The 21,323-nt window shown below is 38.7% G+C and overlaps 1 protein-coding gene and 1 long non-coding RNA gene across 4 annotated transcripts in view; one reads left to right on the top strand and one right to left on the bottom strand.

Annotated features, from left to right (window-relative positions):
• Positions 1–21,323, top strand: part of ephb6 (eph receptor B6) — a 118,722-nt gene that overhangs the window by 81,667 nt on the left and 15,732 nt on the right. The gene's annotated exons all lie outside the window — the stretch shown is intronic.
• On the bottom strand, positions 7,249–14,328 carry LOC130914446 (uncharacterized). The gene is made up of 3 exons (XR_009062922.1): positions 14,021–14,328; positions 7,460–7,535; positions 7,249–7,385 (listed from the first exon to the last, which is right to left on the bottom strand). It is a non-coding gene; the product is annotated as an uncharacterized LOC130914446 (long non-coding RNA).

Raw genomic sequence — 21,323 nt, 5'->3', positions numbered from 1 at the left:
TCCCCCTCAATGGGCTGCATACTAAATCAGATGAAATCGTGACTCCGCTGACGTCATCCACCTGTTGGGGACGCTAGAGCCCTATAGTGATAGGCGTGGCTAACAGGCAGATTAAAAGACAAATTTCTCATCATCTGCGCTTTGCTAAATTGTTGTATATAGTTGAATCGTCTCAAAATATGATTCTAATTCACATAATAATCCTATTTAAGACTTTTTTTCTCATGTCGTACGCACTTTAGAGGTCTGTAATGAGTCAATATCACACACTAAACATAACTTATAGCGTTAGCATAGCGTTCGCATCAGCATAAACTTTAGCAGAGTAAGTATCATCTTAAACAAAACAAAAAAAGTATTGTCTTAAACTCTCGGTTAACTTTTTTTTACATACATTCATTGCATCCAGTAGAGTATGATTTATTCATTAACTGTTTACCTGCCTGGTGTGTATTATCCTCACAAAGCATTGACGCTACAATATGTGCTTGTCTGTCAATGTTCATTCAACATTTTTGGAAACGTTTGTATTTATTTTTGGACGAAAACTATTACATTTCACAGACAAAAACAGTTTGAGTTTTCGTCTGTGAAGACAAACACATTTTGAAATGACTAAAATAGGACAAAAACTAATAAGTATTTTCGTCCAATATAACTCATTGGCTGCCATAGACGTCCAATCCATTTGAACTAAGAGAGTTTTGCAGTGAATGATCACGTCTATAACTGTCAATGGCACTGAAATACCAACAGATAGGATCAATCCTGAACATGGCAATGACAAGTTCTCAAGAATCTCATACACCCCCTGGTGAAAATTAATGGTTCAGTCCTGCCAAGACAGCTGTGAATTTTGTTCAGGCTCTTTTCACAACTTGATTGAAAGGCTCCCATAAGTGATGTAACACATCCCTACCCACGGGTCTAACTGACTTTGGACATTATGTTTGTTGATCCATTCAGTGAGTGATGGTGGCATTGTTGAAGAGAGAAATGGCGATGAAGTCATCACTGGTAATTAAACATAGCTAGATGACGGTGGGGACTTTGTGGACGTGCAACCTTTTGTTCTTCGGCACATTTTGAAAATGTCATGAGCTGCTTTACAAAGCAACAGTTTCAAATCTGTGAGATTTGTATTGTTTTCCTTGAAAAAGAACACGTACTTCTCTCACAGTTAAGTATGACAGTTCATTTGCATGTACAGTCGTGAACACAGGCGAACACATGACCTGGCATAGCAAAATGGAGGTCAAGATTTTGAGGAAAAACGCAGAAACGGACTTTTTCCGATTAATCGTTGCACAAAAACATCTTTTCTTGATTCAAAAGTTCTGTTATCATGAAATAAATGCTGCGAAGTCTTTAAAAAAAAAAAAATCATAGCTTTAAAAATGGTGCTCCACCAGAACATAGGAAATGATCTAAAATAATAATATTTAACCATTTTCTAACCGTTTTCCTAAATATCCAAGTGGCGACTCCCAAATGTGTCAGTGTAAAGATGAAGATTCCCTTTTGCTAATTTAGCACCCATTTTAATAATTTTACGTTAATATGAGCGAAAATTAAACAAGGAGATGCTTAGGTACTTTATAATTCTTGCATAAACTGAATACTATGAGATGATACCGGGCTCTGTGTTTTTTTTTCCTCCTTCCAAATATGAATCCATCTGGATTGAAATCTTGATTTGTTATTCACAATTGCATTGAAAATGATCAAAATCAACCCAATTAATATCTACATATTTTATAAATGCAGTTCTGTTAAAAAGAATGGTCTTGATTCAAATATCTAAAATATTTCAGCAACAAAATTGTCAAAAATTTTTTTATTGCTTTATGTGAAATTGAATTTATTTTGTGTTAAATGTGCATATACTGTAATATTGTATTAAATCAGTCAGAGGTCCTTGAATCAAATTGAATTGAATCGAATTATGTAACAATTTGTAAAATTGGCAAATATTGTATAATTGTCCAAAGAATATAAATTTTATTGTACTACCACTGAATTGGTGATTTAAACTCCCCACTTCCAAATATACTGGCCTATGATGGATTGGTCTATTCTTCACATGCAGTGCATCGTGGGATACTGAGCTTATGGTCGGAAAACACAATGCGTTGACTTTTTTAATAAAGATGGACTTAGTGGCTCTTAAGGTTAAAAAAAAAAAAAAAACTATTCAGAAGAAGACAGAAGTTCCTGAGAGTAGAAACCGACTGTCAGATGGCGATTCTGAATGTGGGAAAATGTATGGCAGCGGACTGAACACGTGTGGACTAAGACTTACCTGAAACCAAATTTGATATTTACCAATGTGGCTCTAGGGAGGGGAAAAGTCACTTTTGTTTTATGCGATTTCTCCAAACAAGCCTTAAAACTTGCTGAGTGATAATTCCATAAATTATGCGTCTCCGAGGCAATGCATCGCCATTTTCTGACATGTCATGCATTCAGAAACACAGCTGACATTTTGGTGGTAAGAAATTCAAAAACTCTTGCTTTAATTATTCATCAAAGAGTTTGTCACAAGCAAGTAGAGCGGAACATCCTCTCGCTATACCATCACGGTGACGTTCGGAAGCTTGCTTTCGTGCTCAATCTCCTCTCATGTCTTTTGAAAGAGGGACACGTGCACGCTGGCTGCCGGATGTTGTTTGCTCTCCTGTAGACTGACGAGTTTGATCTTGACATTTGCGATCCTTGTGTGGGAAAAATCGCTAAGAAACGCAACATATTACTACGCACGGGAAACAATTGCGCTTATTGGTAGACGTCCAATTGATTTTACTGGGTAGGCTAGCAGGCTGGCAGCTAGGGGTATAACGTTACACAAAAGTCACGGTTCGATACAGACCTCTGTACAGGGATCACAGATTGGTACGGGTTCGGTACAACAGAGAAAACAAAAAGGCTTTTCTTATCACAGCATTTAAAGGTTTCTTGCTGTCAAAGCAGCTCTTATTATAGTGCAAAATAAATAGAAAACATCAAACTTGTAAGCTTGTGGTTTTATTGCTCCAACACTTTTTATTCACAGTTTATGTGCAAAAATAGACCACACACCCTTATTTGTGGGGATCAACTGAGGTAAGAGTTAAAAGTCAGCCCTCATTGGCTGCAAACCTTGGTTAGTTTTTTTTATAAAAATATGATACTACCATTTTCAATGTTAGATTACACACAGTTAACTGTAAACTATTACCAGTGAACATACACTCCCACATAATATAGATTTTTATTATGGCTGTCAAACAATAAAATTTTTTAATTGAGTTAATCACAACTTAAAAATTAATTAATCGTAATTTATCGCAATTCAAACCATCTATAAAATATGCCATATTTTTCTGTAAATTATTGTTGGAATGGAAAGATAAGACACAAGACGGATATATACATTCAACATACTGTACATAAGTACTGTATTTGTTTATGATAACAATAAATCAACAAGTTGGCATTAACATTAACGTTCTGTTAAAGCGATCCATGAATAGAAAGACTTGTAGTTCTTAAAAGATAAATGTTAGTACAAGTTATAGAAATTTTATATTAAAAGCCGTCTTAATGTTTTCGTTTTAATATAATTTGTAAAAGTTTCAATCAAAAAACAAACTGTAGCTCGGCATTGTTGATGTCAATAATTACACAATGCTCATGTTGCATAAAATCAGTCACACCAAAGCGCCAGCAGAGGGAGACAAAAAACACAAGTAACAAGTGGACATGACACTGCTGTCATTTTAATCTGTTTGAGCGGGGCATATGCGTTAATTGCGTGAAATATTTTAACGTGATTAATTTAAAAAATTAATTACCGCCCATTAACGCGATAATTTTGACAGCCCTAATTTTTATATGGGCTAAAATGAAATAAAATGTTGTACCGAAACTGAAAACCATTTTTTGACTAAAATGAATGCAAAAACAAATATTCAGCGTTTCAATTACTTCAGCCTAAGGTTAGAACAAAATAAACATTTCTTGATTTGAAAATATAAAATAAATACAGTGATCCTTTTTTCGCGGTTAAATGGTTTTTAAGCACTTCAAATGTAATAATTATGATGATGAGTTTTAAACATGTTACTGCCCCACTGAATTATCTTTAAACAAAGCAAAATGCTTTTTTTTTTTTTTTTTTAATTAAATGCTTCATTGCGTGAGTCCACTCAAATCCGCTCATGCTGCTGAGAGCATTTACTCAAGTGTTGAACAAGCTAAACGAGTCGGCTCCTTTGAAGTGCAGCGCTCCCAAGCTTCTCTGGTAAGATCAAAGGTTGTACGGCCGTCAATCATCTTTAACAAACAAACTGCAACTGCCCTGGTGAGTAAGAAAAACAGCAGAATGGAGGGTGAGAGGCTGTACTTGATCAAATCGGGACATCTCTATAAAATATTGTATTTTTTTTTATTTTATTTTATTTTTTTAAATTGAAAAAAAAATCCACGATAGACTGAGGGTGCGAAGTTTGAAGCGCAAAGTAGCGAGGGATCACTGTACATTTCAAAAAGTGTTAGTAATAGCCTACTCCATTTGATCCCACTCTGTACATTCGCCAAAACTTTCCTAGTAATGATAAATCATGACTTTTTCTTCGTCTGTTTTGGTTTGACTTCTTTTTCCGGTAATGTTTGTTGTTGGTTTAGGCGTATTACCTCTACCGCCCCCTGGAGTAAAGGAAGACTAACCCTGACATGGATGGTTTTTTGGGGTTTTTTTTTTTTACTCGAACATTTTTACCATCTGACTGTGCACCGAGCTGTGATACCCGTACCATGATGATACGGGACAAATACAAATACCGTGACACTCTTGCTGACAGCGATTATTTTTGCCGTCAGTGGCACTGAAACTTGGGGAGCCATGCGGTAGCAAGTGAAAAATAGTAGCTGAACACAGATGGAGCACTCTCGGGAATCTGGCTGTTTGGATGGGATCAGGCAATATTTTTGGTCCGTCCCTCAAGCTGCAGCTGGAGGACCTTTAACATCAATTACACATGAAAGAAGCCCATGAATTTACATATTGTAACGTTGTTTAAAGTGATGAATGTCACATTATATGTGGGGCAGCTTTTCAATTTGGGCTTTTTCACTTAAAGCAAAATGCTAAATTTGGGGGGGTGGGGGCAGTTAATTTCACTTAGTACATTGATCTGGAAAAATTTGCTTTTTTTACTTCAAAGTATTTTGGTTCATCTATTTAGGCCAGCAACATATAATGTAGGGCTGGATCGACACATCGATTGGTTATAGGGAAAGTACTGTATATGATATTCATATAAAAGTAGTTAAATGTGCAAATTGCGAAATTCTTACACCTCTGATAAAAGAGAAAATAATGTTTGAACACCAGAAATAACACCGCTTACGGGTGTAGCCATTTTGTGATGTCAGTTACACCCACACATACTCACACTGATTGTTGACAGGTGACATGATAAAGAGTATTAATTCATTGGCTGCCACTGACTATGCTAGACGTCCAATCCATTTGAAGTGGAAGGGGTGGCAGTGAATTAACATTTGTTCATTCGCTGAATAACCCCCCCACTTCAAATGGATTGGATGTCTACTACTGATAAACTCATTTAAATTCCAAGCAGAAGGATAAAAACATGATTGGACATTTTTACTTATATTTGAGTGGCTAAAATAGTACCATCATTATCTGTCATTATCTTCAAACTATGGCAGACTTTAGTTATAGGCAAATATCGCATCGCTGTCCCGACAACCGCTATCCTATCATATCGTCACAAGGGCAATTCATTTGAACTGGGGATTAGCTAGGGCAGCAGCTGGGGGGTGAACCGGGGAAGTGATTATTCGCTGCCAGCCTCACCCATCAACCCCGCAATTGTTTTTCATACTTTGCCATGTTTTGAATGATGAATGATTGCTGCCAGCCTGTCAATTCAGATGGATTGAATGTCTCCTAGTGACAAACTCATTGAAAATCCCAGTGAAATTTTCTGAGGTGAGAGTTTATTTATACACATATTCTTACATATTGACTACCCAGATAGCAAAAAATAACTCTAGCGGACATGGGCCTGACTGCAAATTCCGGCCCAACTTGGTAAAATGGATCCTACCCAGTGTCTTTTTGAACAATGGCCGGATCAGCAATAGTTTTGGGCAAGAACTGGTCCAAAGTAGCAGACACTACATTAATGTATGGCCCGGATATGGCACACATGTTACCCAGTCTGAGCCAGATTTGTATCAAAACAAATTTGGGGTCCATTTTGTTCAATGCATCATACGTTAATGTGTTTATATTGCTAATTAAAAGTGTTTATTAAAAGCAATAATGACAACACTTCTTTTTCATTCCATTTATTAATTCTAACAAAAACATGCCCAAAGTCCGGCCCGGGGGCCAAATGCCAAATTGGTCAAATTTCATCTGGCCCCCAGCCTCTGTCATAAAATCAATAACGTCTGGCCCGCACACAGACCTAATGAATTGGTCAGCAGTACTACTACCAGCATATGAAGTAGCTTACACACTAAATGCTGCTCCTCATTTACCCACTAAAAGGCAGCAGCACTCCAAGCAACATTACGCGGTGTGACCCTTTACTCCCAATTTTCTAAAATGGGGACAATCAACAACAAAAAAAAGAAAGTTGACTGCGACGGCCGACGCTTCAATGATAGGTGGAAATTGGACTATTTCTTCACTAAAATACACAACAACTGTGTCTGCCTCTTTTGCAAAGAGACAGTCGCTGTTTTTAAAGAGTTCACTGTGAGGCGATATTACCAAACAAGACACGCTGACATGTACGATAAGATTACCGGTAAGATACGTAGCGAGAAATTGAAGCAACTTGAAGCTAGTTTAATTTTACAGCAGCAGTATTTCACAAGAGCACGAGTGTCGAAAGAGAACGCCACAAAGGCTAGTTGCGGGATTGTTTAAATTATTAATTTAAAAAAAATAATAAGGCAAATGTGACACATGGAATGGCTTGTTATAATTTGCTTAAATATATTGTTCTACGTAAAGGACGTCAGCCGAGGTCGGCCCCCCACATTTTTACCACACCAAATCTGGCCCCCATTGCAAAAAGTTTGGACACCCCTGTGCTAACATATTAATGCAACATACAACAACAACACAACATTGTTTTTTCACAAACTATTTTAATTGGAACAAGCAAGTCCACATTAAAGAGGACCCATTTTTAGACTGTAAACAACATATTGTATTTGTTAAGGTCCTGGAATAACGGGGGACCTAATTCATTGATGATGAGAGGGAGTGGTAGATAGTGTCCAAAGAATCCGGTGGGCAGTTTGGTGATAGAACATGTGAACGGGCAGGCAGGCGTTTTGCCAGACAAGCAGTACAGGATCTGGCGGGGGGGGCCCACAAAAATAAGCTCAGTATCAGGATAACAAGATTCTTTGTTTGCTGAAAGTCACATACCTGTAGGTGAGTTGTTGATCTGGCGATGATGTGAGACAAAGGATGATCAACGGCACCTGGTTCCAGGCTCACCCATCTGTGCAATCAAGGCAACAATTAAGGGAAAACTGTCATAGTGCTGATCCGGGCCACATCTGGCGAACTGACGTTAAGCGGGAGTTTGAGCACGTCCGGTGTGCACAGTCCGCCCCGGAACAGTGCGTAACCTATCATTTGGACTGTCATAGTGCTGATCCGGGCCGCATCTGGCCCACTGATGTTAAGCGGGTGTGATGGCCAGTGTTGTTAATAACGGCGTTAGAATATAACGGCGTTACTAACGCCGTTATTTTCTTCAGTAGTGAGTAATCTAATTAAGTTTTCTCATCTTGGCAACACCGTTACTGAGTCGGGAAAGGCGTGCGTTACTATGTTGGTTGACTGACGCGAGAAAAGTCTGAGAAGACTCATGGAGACGAGAGAGCAGAGCAGAAGTGGGGAGGAGGCAAGGGAGGGTGACGTGATGCTACTATGCTAGGTGGCTCCAATAATACCTGACTGTAGCCAATAGCCTACAAACTACGCCCACATGATGCTTCGGTAGATATCACATATATACAGAACTAGATACAAATGACCAGTGTTGTTAATTTTACTTTAAAAAAGTAATTAATTATAGTTACAAATTACTTCTCCTAAAAAGTAATTGCGTTAGTAACTCCGTTACCTGAATGTAAGAGTAATTAGTTACTTGGCAAAGTAACTAGTGATAATTTTCATGTTTTTTTTTTTTTTCTCAAAACAAAAAAAAACCAACAACAAAAAAAAAACAGGTCACACAATGTGAAGTTTAAAGGGTTTTGGGGACAATTGGCCCTAGCCCAATTCTTTACCCTCCACTTAACTAGGGGCAGTTTACATGGCAACTCTGCGACGCAAAGACTGAGTTGCGGACTCGCCTCGCGTGCATATGGTGCCGGCGAAGACGGAAGGTGAAAACGAAAAATTCTGAATCCTGCCTCCAAAGTGAAAGAATCCGATTGCGGGGGATTGAGGGAGGCTTCCTCGGCATGCATATCAAAGGCTCCTGCCGCGCGAGACCGCGCTGTTAACGTCAGCACTCGTACACGTCACATTGAGCGTGCGCAGCGCTGCTACTAAACATTAAAAACAGCAAATATGGCGGAATGTCAGCTTTAATTTACTGTTTTAATAATATTTTTAAATTAAAAATGTTGAACGTTTCAATTTTTGTGCCTTTTTGAACAAAAGAAAAATGACGTCGCTTCGAATGGGCAGGCATATTTTTTTCCGGGCTGAGGCCTGAGGGAGCTTGGTGGGGTCAAAGTGCATCATTCTTTGTCGCCCGGTAAATCTGCACTGCCCCCTAGGGCTTGGCATGAATACTACATCGTTTTCATGCTGAATTTCGACATTGTTCAAATGGAGACGCAAATGCAAATTCAAATTTGAATTTGTTCGTATTCTCAGAGAGTCACCATGTAAACTGCCCCCTAGACACAAGGGTATTGCAATAACTTGATAGTAATCTTTGCTATGTGTGGAAGTCATTTAAAGTTGTGAATCAACTGTTAAAGTTATTAAAATTGCTCCCGTTATTGCATTAGTTCCCTTCTGTCTACTTTCAACATGTATAAGTTTTAAAAATGTTTTATCATTTAAAGATAGATTTAATTCCAAATTTTGCCGATTTTGGAGCATTTTAGATTTAAAAAAAAAAAAAAAAAGAAGTTACTTGGGTTCACTAGGAAGGATCTCTACATCAGAGCCTTCCTGAGAGGTCTACTGCTTTAAGATGGTGGCTGTTTACTAACGCATGTAGTCCTCAAAACATGTTGCCAATGCAGCCGTGTCTGTCATTTGCATCTAGTTCTATAATATGTGATATCTACCGTATCATGTGGGCGTAGTTTGTAGGCTATGGCTACAGTCAGGTATTATTGGAGCCACCTAGCATCGCGTTTGCAACGGCGTCTTCCCCACTCCTGCTCTGCTCTCTCGTCTCCGTGAGTCCGTCTCTCTCAGACTTTTTTTATTCAACCAACTTAGTAACACATTGTAACGCACGCCTTTCCCGCCTCAGTAACGGTAACGGCGTTGCAAAGATTAGAAAAGTAATTAATTAGATTACTCATTACTGAAAAAAATAACGCCGTTATATTCTAACGCCGTTATTAACAACACTGCAAACCACAGACACGGCTGCATTAGCAACATGTATAATAAAGAACTAGATGCGTTAGTAAACAGCCGCCATCTTAAAGCACTAGACTTCTCAGGAAGGCTCTGTTGTAAAGAACCTTCCGAGCGAACCTAAGTAACTTTTTATCTAAAATGCTCCTAAATCGGCAAAATCTTGACTTAAATCGATCTTTAAATGATTAAATAGTTTTAAAACTTACACATGTCAAAAGTAGACGGAAGGGAAGGGAATTTTGACACCTTTAACGGTTGATTCACAACATTAAATGTTACTTCCACACATAGCAAAGGTTACTATCTAGTTGTCGCAATATCCGCAATACCCCTGTGTCTAGTTAAGTTTAAGGTAAAGAATTGAGCTAGAGCCAATTGCCCCAAAAACCCTTTAAACTTCACATTGTGTGACCTGGTTTTTTTTGGGGGAGAAGTAATTTGTAACTGTAATTAAATACTTTTTTAAAGTAAGATTAACAACACTGGTGATGGCTATGCGGATCTAGCGAGCTGAGGCCGGATCCGGCTCGCAGTCACCTGCTATTGGGGTGAATGGCAGCCAATTAGTTTTTTTAATTTTTTTTTTTTTTATATATATTGTAAAATTGAGATCGGAAGATATGACATATAAGCCAGCCCTTTTACAAAGATATACTAGTAGCAGGAACTATTTACTCGTTAATTTACCTGTTGCTCTTCATACAACAAAACGATATTTCCACTTAATAGACGCATATTTAACGCTGAATATGTTCAATTTACAGTACTTTAAGACAATTTTCAGGACATACTTGATTTTTTTGTATGGTGGTGTACCACGACGTCATGTAGAGTATGCGCCTTGGCTCGATAAAGCTTGGAAAACTTATAAGTAATCCTACAGCAAGGAAAAATTGCAGTGGAGAAGAGTTGGCCCCATTTTTCTTTGCAGCTAGACGAATGCAAAGATTTTTGAGCATGTCTAAAAGAAACACTTATGGAGTCAAATGTCAAACTGACAATCTTCATTGTGCTACGTGTCAGAAACCCTTCACTGTTTTCAATATTCTCAATCCACTGTGTACACAAACAAAAGAAAGTTTGTAATTTCTCAGCCAATGGCTGCCATGTTGAGCGTATGTATGATTCAGTATGTTTCCCGGCGGTGCTGGATGCTGAGAACTTGCATGGAGAGTCCAAATGCATCCCTTTGTGTGCTCGCATCTGTAGCTCAGTGTGTGTGTGCGCTTGGCAGATTATGCTGGGAGTCAAAAGAGCGAATGAAAAAGAGAGAGAGAACAAGAAAAAAGTGGGTCACTGATCCAGGCAGCGGCAATGTATTATGTTGACATGGAATTACACATCTAGCTGCCCTCCTGTTCTCCTATGGGTGTCTCTTTCTTTGAATACCACCTCGCGTGTTGAATCCCACTCATCCAAAATAACACTGATTAATAATACAATGATAAATGCTATTTGCCCTAATCCCACTCGCGCTGTTTACATAAAAAGTTAAACCTTCATAAAGTATTCTGCAATTAAATATTAATGCTCGCTAAATGATTTACTAAAAGGAAATTTGCCATATTTTTCTACGAAATGGCAACTAGGAATAGTGTGAGAATAGGCGTATGATGCCGTTTTGTATGGGTAGTTAATTCTGAAATCCAATTCAAATAAACAGAAATGCCATTAACTTGTTTGCTATTCATGGCGCTAAATGTCTAAGAGCTGCCAGTTCTCCCCGTCCACATGGAATAGATGGCCCGAATATAAGACGGTGTTTTTTGCATTGAAATAACACTGAAAAAGAGGGGGTCGTCTTATATTCGCGGTCTAGATATTATACCCATTTACGATGCTAGATGGCGCCAGATATCATTGAAGCGATGTTCTGCCATGACAGAGCTCAGCTACTCTCCCCATTCACGACGCTAGATGGCGCCAGATATCATTGAAGCGACGTTCTGTCATGACAGATCTCAGCTACTCTTTTTAGTTTAACCAGTTTGGATTATTTTATTGCAATGTTTTTCCTTATTCAGATTTGTTTCATGACTATAGTTACAGTTAGACTTCACTTTGATGGTTAATGCAGTTATTGCAATGTTGTTGTTTTATCACAATAGATTGGTTTATTTACATTTAAAACCAGAAGCCATTCATTTATGAATGCGATTGCACTTTAGTTTACATATATAAATGTTCAGATATTAAGATTTGAATGAGGGGAAAATAACATGCTTTTTCTCTCAAATATATTGTTGTAATCATTTGTTTCGGATATACTGTAATTATTTTCTGTATAAAAATTAATTTAGTGTTCAAAAAGTCTTTTTTCAAACTTGAGAAAAAGAGGGGGTCGTCTTATAATCAGGGCTGTCTTATATTCGGGCCAATACGGTATATAGCCGTCAAATGCAGTCAGTGAAGAAGTCTGTAGATTGCTCCAGCCAAGTATTTTTCAGATAGATTTTGACAGTTATTGCTCTGCAATTTTGGAAAGCATTACAGCAAAACACATTCACTCAGTTGTATCCAACCAAACTATTTTCAATTGTTATTGTCTGAAATCATCCAGACTTTTGATCTTGAGGTGACATAAAAAAGCACAAATCCCACAGAGTGAAAGAAGACGTTAAGTTTCACAATTGATCTCAGACAGTGGAGCATTCAATACAGTGGCAGAGGCTGGTCTTTCAATGAGGTGAAGCTCAAAGTGTGTCCGCCTGTGAATGCTTTGTGACAGTGGAGGGGCTCAGCAGTGCCCGCTGCTCGGTAGGAAAAGAAACTTGCATGCCAGAAGTCAAGTCTCCAAACTCATGCAGCTACAATTAAAGGGATCCACGTTCTTTTAAGATAAATGTTATTATGAGTTAAAATAATTTGATATTCAAAGCCCTCTTGATGTTTTCGTTTTTATACAATTTGTAAAATTAGTTTAACTAGTAGATCAACATTGTTTTTGACGTCGGTGTGTGTTACATGGTTACGCTGCCAGGCTTCCAGAGTATAACTAGCGACATAAACATGTCATCTGTTCATCCCTTTCAATTTGAACCCGAGAGGAACATTAATAAGGATGACAGCACTGTCGATATTTCACAAAACGAGCAGCAAAAGCAAAATGAACAGGAAAGACGGGATGAGACGAGACGAGAGTAGAAAAAAAAACGGTGTTCCTCCCAAATGTGCTACACTGGCGAAACATCCTACAAGAGGCGAATTTGACACCTAAAGTACCACCGGGCACTTTCAGCTTGTTTTGTTTAGATGCAAACAGAGAGAACATTAAAGATAGCTTAAGAAAATACTTAAACGTAGTCATATCAAATAAGGGTGGTTTAAATATGCTACGTGACCCTGTGGTCAACAGATCAACCATATGCTTTAAAGCTACCACAAGAAAACAATGCTTAAAAGTCTGAGAGGGAAACACATACAAAAAGTATTTTGAGGCAATCAAAAGGTAATAAAAGAATCAATAAAAACACAAATAGTAAGTACTCGCCACTAAGCCTGTCGCAATATGCAATAATTCCATTTATCGCGCGATATATAAAAATGGAGGCGATAACTTTTCCGCGCGATTTATCGCCTCGCGTGCACGTGTGTGTGCGCGTGCGGCAGACGTGCTGTTAAAAGTTCGTTACCAACTGCGCAAAATGCATCTTCGTTCCAGGTCCGCCAAAAACTAGCGCCAGAGCCAATTGTTCCCATTATATCCTATTGTTCAACGTATACCGGCCGCGTCAGTGCTCCGGAGTGACTGTGGACCATCTATGGCGCGCCGGTGTTCGGCCATTCCTTACTACGCGGCGAAACGTCTACACAATGCTCAGGGCGCTTGCGCATGCATTCACACGCATGCGCACATCTGTTAGAGGCGGCGATTACTCACTATTTTTGTTTTTATTTAGTTATTTAGAACCTTTTCACAGCCTCAAAGAAACTTTTTGCATGTATTACCCTCTCATACTTTTAACCATTGTGTTTTTTTGTGTTAGCTTTGAAGCAGTTGACCACATTAGTCACGTAGCGTGTTTAAACCGTCCTTATTTGATATAACTACATTTAAGTATTTTCTGCAGGCATTTTTTTAGTACCTTATTCCTGTATGCATCTAAACAAAACAAGTTTAGAGCGCACGGTAGTACTTTAGGTCTCAAATTCGACTAATGTAGGACGTTTCGCCGATGTAGATATTTTGGCAGAACACCGGTGTTGTTGACGTGCGGGCGCTCCCGTCAGGAGTGACATTTCACGCGGGGCGGCTATTTTTCGGCACAACGCTGGATATTTACAATTAAGTCCGCCAAAACATTGTTACCGACTTGGCTGCTACGAATAACCTCACTTTGACAAAGAACAGCTGAATGAAATTACCGGTAAGAGCGCTGTGCTTCAAACTCGTCCTGTATATGAAAGCCCTCATATGCTGGTGTTGTGTAGTAATGAGCAGACGTGACTTCAGCGGCGCTTGCTAACTTTTTTAATGCGCGCACACACTAGATATCATGAAATGGCAAACTAGATGTGCTACTTCCCATGCCATTGGCTACGTGAGCCCAGAGTGATTATGGGACATGTAGTCCATATACTACATCGATGAATTCTAAACTGTCATTTGTCACATGAGATTAAGAAGGCCAAATCAATCCATACCAGTGCCTATAGATAATGTTGCAAGTATTGTTAATTCAGTATGTGACGCAAATGGATTCGGACCATAAATAGGATGTCTTGCTCATGTAGTAAACCTAGCTACTAAGAGAGCTGTAGCAATCAACGGTGTGCCCTGCCTCACTTTACAAACAGTAAAGATTGTTCTCAGCACTTTTATGCAAATTTTTTTCATATCAGTAAGAAGTAAGCACATAAATATTATGCACTAAAATGCATGTTTATATGATGGCAATTTAATTTTTGCTCGTTAGCAAAAAAAAAACAAAAAATACAATTGTTTTTTGTTTTTTTACAGAGCATTAAATGTATTGAATCGGATCGAAAATCATGTCCCTCGTATCAAAATTCGTACCGAACCATGACTTAACTGTATCATTGCATCCCTATGGAACACCATTGCAGAAGCTATGACGGGAAAAATTTTTCTAAATGCTGAAGTTGTTAAGTGCATTTTTTTTTTTTAAACACATTTTATTTATTCTGTGTTTCTGTGCGGTATAAATATTGTTGTTTTTTACTTAAGAGGTATGGTCTATTGTTTTTAGTTGTGATTTCTTAAAAAGTAGATTTGAATTTAAGAGTAAATATCGCGTTTAAATGGGTGTACTTCATCTATTAATATATACTGTATTCGCACTGTGTTATTGTAAATTGGTTTAAAAAATTGGGGGGGGGGCAATAATATCACATATCGCAATAATTTATGAGAATAATTATCGCACACTAAAATTTGTTATCGCGACAGGCCTACTCGCCACTTTTAACCGATGAGCGCATGTGTTGGACGTCTCGCCGCGTAGAAGGAATTGCAGCAACTCGGTAGTATTCACCGAGTTACAGTGACAATCTACGTCATCACTTGAGCGTCCATTGCGCGCTTAAAACCTGGCGCCCTCCGTAGGTCAAAACAAGTACTAAATTTTATAGATTTTTATATCAATGGCAATATTTTATGTGTTTCTAATAACATATTTTAGTAAAAGAGAACAAGAAAATCTAACTATAATTCACCAAAATATATCTGTACGGCTATATTTATAAATCACACAGTTGTCACACTTGGTGGGAGGGTGCATCTTGGGCAGAGGACGAACTTTTTGATTATTATTATTATTAAATGGTCAAGAAATAGCCTCAAAATTGATTTAAAAAATTATATAAATCAGACAAAAATAATGTTTTCCAGCTTGACCACCAGGCATTGCCATCACAACGGGAACCATTGAAACAAATCAATCCTTATTGACTGAAAGAAAGAATTTATTAATGTATATATTTTAAAAATAAAAAAATATGGCGAGGAAAATCAATGCGATAAATTACCTTGCCGTTGTAAATTGTGTCAGTGCTATCCAAACGCATGTATCACTTATGTTTCACAGGCATCTAAATACATGTAGTCCCCGGGTTACGAATGAGTTCTGTTCCTAGACTGGCGATGTAACCCGAATTTCCGCGTAAATTGGAATTAAGTCTTTAAGTACCTCGAAATAAAAAATAACTGTCCAAAAACATGTTTAATATGTCATGTTAATAAGATCAAATTAAAGAAATAAGATATTGTGAGGTAAGTTGTGTTGAATGCCGTTATCTTGAATGACTTTTCGGGCTTAAAATAAAAAATATATATATATCCGGGCTTTACTCGCGAGTTAGTCTCTTTGCTGAGAGAAAAGAGCGCTATGGAAAGAGTAGGGAGGTGAGAGAGGGGGGATATCATGGCCGCTCCGGTCATCTCTCTTAACGCATGCCAGCCGTCCGAACTCAAAAAAAAAAAAAAAAAAAACGGATCAGGACTCGCAAGAGGAGTCGGCGGAAGTGGAGCAGCAGCAGCAGCAGCGTCATGAGAACAAGGAAGTAGGAAGTCTGAAAAAGGCGCATTGTCGGCAGCCAGGGAAGAACCGGAGGTTGGGGCGGGTGTCATGACGCTCCCAAGCTGAAAAAGCCGCTTATCGGGCAGACACGTGAGAGATGATAGCGGGTGGGACCTGATGCCTTCAGGAGCTGCAGGACGATGGCGACGCTGCTTGGGAAGGAGGCTCTGCAAGAACTAGGTACTAATTGAGCAACTAAAAAAAAAAACACACAACTGGAGACAGAATGGCGGACAAGACTTTGGCGTCGTAAAGTCGAAATCACGTAAGTCAGATACGTTGTAACCCGGGGACTAGGGGTGTAACAATATATCAAAATGATGATATATCTTGATACTTTGTATCCCAAAAGGTTATCGATATGCTCCTGCCAAAAAGCGAAATATCGTTTTAAAAAGGTGTCAATGTCAAAAAAAAAAATAAAAAAATCAATAAAAATTAACCAATATGTTGCTACCAAAATCTTCCACCATAATAGTGTCTAAATTAACTCTAAGGCTGCATTGACGGTGGTTGACGCGCAATCCATTTAGACTGGGGACGTTTGTTCATTCAAACCAGAGCATTCAGTCACTCTTTCCGATTTTCAGGGCATTTACAGGTCACTTGCTGTACATTTTAGGGAATTTACAGGTCATTTCCTGTTGAGTTTAAGTCACTGCCTATTCATTTGGGTGATTCCCAGGTCACTTCCTGTTCTGTAACTCAAAATAAACAGGAAGTGACCCATAAAATACCCCAAAATCAACAGGAAGTTACTGCAAATCAACAGGTAAATAACCTTAAATAGCCCAAAATGACCTCATTGCCTGGCATTGGCTGCCACTGGCGGCCATAGACGTTCAATCCGTTTGAAGTGGATTGGACGTCTACTAGTGATAAACTCATTCCAATTCACAGCAGAAGCTTGTTTTTCTTTTTATTAATTGTTTGTAGAATATCCTAGAATGATTTCCTGACCAATGTATCGATAATCGTTGTATTACCATATCGTCAAATCATCGTTATCGTGAGCTTTGTATCGCAAATCGTATCGTGAGGTACCAAGAGGTTCCCACTCCTACCGTGGACTACCTGTACAATCAATATTCACTAACAACTTGATGGACTCGTTTTAGTGTGACATTAAAGTTGCACTCTTCCATTTTTCTATCCACATTTGAACAGCTTTGCCCTCAACTTACAAAAAGCTTTATTATTGGACGAGTGGACAAAGGCAGTGTTCACCCCACGACCTGGCAACCCACGGCATACATCCCTGGTGTGTATAATGCTTGTCCATAATGGCCAAGGGCTGTATTTTATTGATGGACCGTATGAAATAAAAAAACATACAACTGAAAGTGGAGGCTTCCAACCACACAAGAGGCTGATGTAATCAGCGTGTGTAGGGGTGGGTGAGATAATGCTTTCTAGCCTATTCATGTTCCATGTCAAATTTGTAAGAGAACACGTCGCTTGATGTGCACACAGGGCATTAAAGATGCACCAAAGCTATAGTTAACATCCCATCTCTTACTTCCTGTTCCAACTGCTCCTGGTTTAAATTCTGTTGATCTCCTCACCGCGTGTTCCTTCCTCTTCACACCTGTATAAAAGCCACATGGACTCCAGGAGACGAGCGAGAACAGCGAAAGGCTTTTATCAGGTGATTCGCTAGCTATTCTCCCTCTTCCTGTTCCTTCCTCTCCCGCCACGCTGTGACTTAACAAGTGTGCGCACGCACACACATCCCACGTGCCAGCTTTAAGACAAGTTGGGGACGAGATTGTATAAATAAGGTCAGGTGGAGCATGAAGGAAACACAGACACGCATAGCCATTTTTTTACACCCACGGAATCCGTTGAAAACAAGGCGCATGTTTTGTTTCCTGTTGATTTGTGTGTTTTTCTTGCGGCAAATGCAAGTCACACTTTTCGGGGATCCCCTAACACCGGCTCGTATCTTAAAGCTAAATCTGATTTCATAAAGACATTTTGGTGACTCTACAAACTGAGCATGATGTTAACTCATTGGCAGCCCTTGACAGGCTGTCTGTCAACTTCCCACTTCGAATTGATTGGATGTCTCCTCGTGTCAAACACATTGAAATTCATTGAGATTTTCTGAGGTAAGAGTTTATTCATCCATACATTTTGACTGTTGTCATCATTGGCAGGCGATGAATTAAGTGGCAATTAAGTTTTCTTTGAAATCCATTAAAGTGCTTCTTTTTAGCACAGTTGAGTTTTATTTAACTTTTAAGTACAATACATTCGCAAATAATCATTTACAATTGCTTGTGTTCAAAAAATTAGATTTGGGTTGTATTTCAGTTTATGCGTAATGCATTTTGAAATATGTAGTTTTTTTTCCTACCATTTTCAGATTTTGAAGTGTTTAGTAATATTTTAAGAAGTATTTGAGTACTGTTCATCAGAGTAGCTTAGTTTCAGTGAGTAAGTTCATTTGAAAGTACTGTATTTATTTCACTTTTAGTCAGTATTTAGGTTCATATCATAGTATTTGAAGGAATTGGTGGGGGCCAAAATTCCGTGCGCTCACTCCAGTGTTAACCCTTTGTACTGACTCCGTCTTCCAAAAGTTTGAAGAAGGCTCACCGAAAACAGGTTGACAATTTATTTGTCGACAATGGTCAAAACAAGGCAAAAACAGACGACGGAGAGACCCTGCTGGATCCAGGGTCGGCAAAACAAGGATACATAGAGATGTTCCCGAGCAGCGACCGTGTTATCTAAATGTTCAGTTCTTTTTGAAAGCTGCGGTGGAGAGGGCCGGGCCGAAGGCGTGGCTGGTTTGTCTTGGGATCATCCCTCTATGTCAGGTCAGGTTCGTGCGTCATCCTTCGTGGCTGGGACGTGGTTGCCACGGCGACCGATGCAGGTCTTGACGTCCAAGGCACCCGCGCTATCAACTTGTTATCCTGGTTAGGCGGGGGTGTTCTCCGATGCTACTTGTTTTAGGACATAGCGCCCTGCTCTTTGGCCTGGAGTGCCCAGGAGAACTGATTGCAAGAGTTGGTGCGTCAGTCTTGCTCATGACGCGTTGCGCTTCTGTGATAAGATGGCGTTGTGTATCTTTTATGCCCTCTATTCTGCTTCTTTTCATTAAGCTATGGTGTAAGTGCTATTTATTTTATATTAGGTGTGTTAGAGTAATACAAACAGTCCTACAGTAAATCTGAGAAATGATACTATTCCCTGATTAATTGTATTACGTGTGTTAGAGTAATGCAAACCGTTATATGGTGTGTGCGAGAAAGATAACCATTCCCTTCATATTTATATTACTTTTACAGAGTATTTCATTAGGTTTAAGTGTTTAGATCATTTTTTGGGAGTATTTCTGTACATTTGGGAAGATTTGAGTACATTAGGGAGAGTATTTGAATAACGTTTAAGTTATATTTCAATACATGTAAAAGTAGTAAAATTAAGTATTTCAGTACATACATCTACACATTTATCTTACTTTTATTCAGTATTTCAATGCAATTAAAAGTGTTTATCTCTCTTTTTAAGGAGTATCTCAGAAATTTTAAGCGTACAGTGATACCTCGACATCCGATCGCTTCAACACACAATCTTTTCGACTTCCGACAAAAAAATTGACCTGCCATTTGTTGCTCCATCCGACGACATGCTCAAAATACGACGATTTATGACAGCGTCGCAATTTCTTTGTTTTCCCGCAAGACAGACGCATGGCGGATTTTCTTGTGAGAGAAATCAACATGGGTTCAAAGAATGTTAATGCAGGTGGTGAAAAGGAGAAAAAGGTGAGGCTTACCATTGAAATGAAGATGGAAATGATAGAAAAATATGAGTTTGGTGTGGGCGCCCATGAACTGCCTCGACAATATAGCTGTAGCATGTCTCTATAATAATATATAAAATAATGTATTTAAGAGTATTTGAATAATATTTAGGGAATATTATTAGATAATAAGTATTTAGATTAATATATATTATTTGTTCAATTTATTTTAGCAGTATTTTAGCCAATTAAAAAATATTTAGGATACTTTTAAGAAGTATTTGAGTAGAGTCTAGATGTGTTTAAGTCATGTTTTTTCATGAAGACCTTGTTGCAATACGTATTTTCTTTCTTTCTTTCTTTTTCCCTTCAGGCATGACAAATCCAAACAAACATACAGCATTTATATGTGTTTACAATTAATTCAACCCGAAAAGAAAAGGCAGACGGGAGAAGCCGAAGCTTATTGAATCCGGCCCCCAGTATACAATAGAACGCAAAAAATATCAAATAATAAATTTTGACATTCTGATGGCGTAGTGATTACAAGGTTGTTGTCCCCCCCCCCCCCCACATTTATTTATTTATTAAATTTAACCATCCCCCTTGATTGTTCATTTTCCCAACAGTCCATTGTCGATCATGTGCACGTTATGTTGATTAGATCCAGTAGATTAGTTCATAATTCAGTGGTTAGTTTATTCAGTTGATTCGATCCAGAAGATAGGGAATAGCTGAGGACTGATGGCAGGCCGTGTCCGCCACCCCCCTTTCGTCGACCTAATTCTCGTCGCAGTTTTCATTCCTTGCTGCCTCCCAACGGACATTCATCTCAAGGTTGCGCAGCTTCGTAGTGAGTTTCATCGCCATTCCAGTTGTGGCCGTGTTGGATGCCGCCAGGCCATTCTTCACCTGTAATATATCATCACAGGCCTTGTTGAGGCTGACATTCACTCCAGCGATAGCATTGACCGCAGTAGTTGCCAATTCCACCGATCGCTTTTGGCTATTTTCATGATGGTTGTTTTGGTGCTCCTTAAAAATGCCTGTTGATTAACATTACAATTACAAACAACACCTAAAAAAAATACAGATTAAAAATCTGTAAAAATCCCATTCCATGTAAGACTCTTCCTTTCTATATAAAGAGGCTGTTAAAAACATTTTTGTATAGTTTTTACACCTCCTACATGCTTGAAAGTGCCAGTGCCACCCTGACGCACCTAAACATGTTTGCATTCCAGAACACTAAATTCTCCATAGGTGTAAAATTTAGTGTGAATGTTTTTTCTTTGCTGATATGACCCTAATGATGACATGTGCTATAGAAAATGACTGGCTGAATGGAACCCAAGAAATAATCATTCCGGGC

Source organism: Corythoichthys intestinalis, chromosome 4, assembly GCF_030265065.1.
Source record: "Corythoichthys intestinalis isolate RoL2023-P3 chromosome 4, ASM3026506v1, whole genome shotgun sequence".
In the NCBI taxonomy this organism is placed as follows: domain Eukaryota; kingdom Metazoa; phylum Chordata; class Actinopteri; order Syngnathiformes; family Syngnathidae; genus Corythoichthys; species Corythoichthys intestinalis.
This window is presented reverse-complemented; position numbering and strand designations above follow the sequence as displayed.